Source organism: Schistocerca gregaria, unplaced genomic scaffold, assembly GCF_023897955.1.
Source record: "Schistocerca gregaria isolate iqSchGreg1 unplaced genomic scaffold, iqSchGreg1.2 ptg000205l, whole genome shotgun sequence".
Classification (NCBI taxonomy): Eukaryota; Metazoa; Arthropoda; class Insecta; order Orthoptera; family Acrididae; genus Schistocerca; species Schistocerca gregaria.
In genome coordinates, this window is record NW_026061740.1 from 2,393,660 (window position 1) to 2,398,325 (window position 4,666).

Genomic DNA, 4,666 nt, shown 5'->3' on the forward strand with positions numbered 1-4,666 from the left:
CTTTAGCATATTGATCAGAAATTGTAGGTTCAGATACCTTTGCCTGATTGAGTATCGTTTGCTATGCCAAACTTCGACAGTATTCATGGTCCTGTGCATCGAATTGATGACGGTAGATAGCTGACCGAAATCACTTCGAAATAAATTCTCTGAACGCAGATGTGTTAGCTATCGAGGTGTTACCTAACGCAACTGAAGACAAGTTAAGAATGAATTTATTTCGATATAATTTCGGTCGACTGTCTGTCTTCACCAATTCCACATTTCAGATGGTGTACTAGGATTTTCCATCTATTGACTGACTATATAGTCTACGAATTCATGACCTTTTCGCCACCGGGCATTTACTACGCTGTTACCATCCAATGCATCATCAAGGCAGTCCGGTGGAAGATGTGCTCTACAGCATACATGCGGCAAGACAATCGAACTACTTCTTGATCCCTGTATTTCTCCACTAATCCATTGCAGTTAATATCCATCTGACAACTTGGTTTTAGTTGTATATTGGCCACTGGTCAATCTTTCTTCATTGTAAATATAAATACGCATTGTCACCATATATCACCAGCATAACGTTTAATACAGATGTACATTACAAAGATCATCACTTAAAAATACAGCATACTTTGCTCTGAAACAATTTTTTGGATTTTTGTGCTTATAACACGACGGCGTGCTGAGAAGATAATGACTCGGTCTGTTTTATTTGATGAAGTCAGTAACATTCTACATCTTTACTTTGGATATCTGCAGCCCTCTGATTTTGCGTAAGGAGCGTTTTGTAACAAGTGTTTATCCTTATTTTGGATAGTTACCTCTCTTATCTGAGTGACTATGTTGGTGGGTGAGAAAGAGCTCACAAAACTAAAAGAACGAATTCGAAGACTTCGTCCGCATGTGGAGCACACTCTCCTTGAGCACGGCAGTGCCAAACTACACACGATCGCTGCGGCATCTGCAGCAAGCCGACGTCCTTGCACTGCCGTCGATCATCCTACACACAGTCTCGATTTTCGTCTATCGCAAAACTAAGAAAACCTTTGAGCACTTCAGTTGTTTCAAGCGGTGCAAGCAGACGTAAGGTTGTGGCTCTGTTAACATAGTCAAACAATACACTATGACGGTGTCAACAAAATAGTATCTAGTTGGGGAAATTTTGCTGGTTCCGAGGGCGAGTGTCTTGAGAAATAAATTTATAGACGTGAAGAATACAATGTAGAATGTTAATGAAGTTTGTTTTATTTAAAAAGCTTTGAGAGTTTTCACGTAAAACATCTGTCGACATTACTTTTCAGTGCGTCCTCGTACGGTGGATGTCTGAGAAAATAAATACATTGATTAAAATAAGTGGTGACATGAGTGCTGTTAAGAGCACTAGGTTCAAAAGATTTTAACTGTATGCCAATTGCAGATAGCATGATCTGTTGTCCGTCCATGGTTTTTCAGAACATTGATTCAGTGCTGAACCCAAACTGCTGGTTTGAGGTATTTAGCCAGGTTAATCCTGTGCGTCGTGGATCACATATTCCATTAATCTTTCAAAAAATGGTTCATATGGCTCTGAGCACTATGGGACTTAACATCGGAGCTCATCAGTCCCCTAGAACCTACAACTACTTAAACCTAAGTAACCTAAGGACATCACACACACCCATTTCCAGAGCAGGATTCGAACCTGCGACCGTAGCGGTCGCACGGTTCCAGACTGAAGCGCCTAGAAACGCTCGTCCAGACTGCCGGCCATTAATGTTTCCTTGAATTATTAATTTCAACAGGTTTTATTTGTTGTTGCGGAATTGCGCTACCAAAACAATCGAGTTCTGCTCTCTGGATGCTGTTGAGAATTTCTACATTTTCGTACCGCCGTACTTTTGACTAAATCTGTCGATGGTATCCTTAATATTTTTCCATACGATCGCATTTCAAATGCCTAATACAGTCCATGACTCAGCTCCATAGAGTAGGACACCGAACGTGTAACATCGAAGTAGTAGAGTGCGAATCCTAATGACTGCTCTGAAGGTTCTCAGCTGTCGCTACGGACTAAATGACTTCAGGAGACTCGGTTCATTGTCTACAAGTCTTCTAGTAATTCTGGAGATTTTCCTTTGGACTAAGTGCGAGGTAGTCCCTCGTTGCTTAGATCGTGCAGTTTTCAGACCGTTTGTGTTACTATGGCTACACTACTAACTGTGTGTCGACCACCGTATCAGTAGATATAATGAAACGGCGGCACTCTTTCGTTATGTCTTACAAGGAGATTTCTCCAGGGGTAGGATCGACTTTCTGTAACCATCTATACGGTTATGTAGGTTAAGCACCCAAGTATCACACAGTGCAGCCATTCATCCTGGTGGGTAGACGTTTTCGAGGAACTGACGAGAAAAGAAATTCGGAATTTTGTGTGAGACTCAATAACGTGAAGAAAGCCGAATGACCTAGGTAGGTTGTGAGGGTATTGGAAAGGATACTAGTTTCACATGCATGAGGTTGTGGGTTCGAATCTCACCAGAGGAAGAAATCTATGCTAGGTGTTTATCGAAGTGACATTGATAATCATATTCCTTCAACTGATGTAAATATATTTTTTTTATTTCCGCTCCTCGGTCACGTGATTCAATAGTGATATGAACTTCTTCATTTGGTCTAATTTTTCTTCTTATCATCCATTTTCCACTGGAAATATTTGTTCGTGAACTTTTAATTATCTTCATGTACTAATTCCGATTTAATTTCTCCTATTTTTATGGCCCTGTGTTTTCGTTATTGTGTTCATTATATCGATTTCTCACATTGCTTGAATTTTGTTTTACTTAGAAAACCTTCTCTCATTCATATCCTCATCTACCATACATTTCCATAGTACACAAAGAATTTAGGTTATGTTTTAAATATTTGTATGTCGATTACCATGCAGAAAAAGGCACGTCTTGTAATGAAAAATACGTTTTTCACGTTAATGCACAGTCAATATAAATAGATTAGTTCGTCTTTTGTTTTTTTAATTAATTTATCGGAGTTTTGAAGTAATTGAATAGTCAAACAGATAGGTACAATAAAATACACATTCACAAAAATTCCGATTGGAAGAAAAATTAAACAAATGGAAAAGTTCATACGGTGACTAAAACGATGTGACAAAGGAATAGAACGAAAGAAATTACATTTAAAACAATAAATTGAGTAAAAATAGGCACCAAAGTCATTTAGATAAGGATTTAAAAAAAATTTTACTGCACCTGACGAGGCATGGTTAAGCTTCTGTCCTAACCATTATGACACGCAACGAGACTATGGAATAAGACTTCCTTAACGCTATATAGCATGACGCAAAATTCCGAACTCTTCTGCGTCAGTTACTTGCAAACTTAATGCATGTCATAGCACTTTTCCTGTGTTTCTTATATGGACAATAATTGCATCTTCTTCTTTTTCCTGAAACATGTAGTTGGTTTGGCAATATGACATCTTCGCATATCATCAACGATTTTCTTTGGAAGATTAGGGATCTGAATATGAAGTTCCATTAGAGGTCTTACCATTTCCTCTGCTAAACCTCTTAGGAACAAACGCCTTTTATTACTTCTTCCACTATGGTATGTCAGATGTTGGGCGGAAAATAAAATTTCAGTGGTCATTGCTGCGATGCCCATCATATTCATCCATAATGCAAATGGACATCTTCTCGTTTGTCTCTTGCAAGTGTAATAACGAATATTGTGGTCCATTTATCTACTCCACCCTTCGTAGAGTTATAGAAGTTTATTGCATCTGGTTTCTTTTTTGCATGAGTTTCATCAATGTTTCTGTCGTATTGCATTGTGCTAATGAGAACTATAGACTTCTTCTTATTGGGAAGATAACTCACCATTGTAATGACACCTATAAATGCAAACAAAGAGGAATGAATTGCTCTTGAGACAGATGGTTTCATCTCATTAGGAATTTCTGGTTTATTTTGTTTGATTGTTCCCACCACTGTAATTGGCTTCTGAAGCACACTAGTAAAGAAGTTGTCAACGGTAATATTTTTTGATGATCATTGAATGCTTTTAGCAAGATCTTTCACTACATTCAATCCAAGATTTTTCTGAATAAATTCATGGGGCTTCCTTCTCGTGTAAACAGTTCCCTCTAAAGCATATGATCACATAACAAAAATATTTTTATGCCACACTTGGCTGATTCAGAGGGCATATACTGGGTGAAGCTGCATCTTCCACGGATTAGGACTAGCTGTTCGTCAACTGTGAGCGAATGATTGGGATTCATTCTATTTCTACACTTGTCAAGAAATAGTTCCCATACATAGCGAACTGCTGCGTCATCTGCAGATCGAGCTTCACGGGTACGCCTGTCATCAAATCTAATCATTCTCCTTATATCCTCGAATCTATTTACTGGTAAGGTAGCCTTCTATGTAGGATTTTCCTTTTCATCCTAGAATAATTCTCTAATAAGGACATCCCAAGTCTTCTCATCACCAGAAAGCAGTAAAAGACCAAGAAAACCCACCATTCCAGGAAGCAAAACGTTTTTCCACGTAAAGCAGCCACTCTTCTGCCTTCAATATTTGTGCAGATGATCATTTCCTTGGAGATGAAATAGTCCCAGGCATCCTTAGGTTTACAGGTATTCAAACCAAGGGCTGGACTAGGTGCCT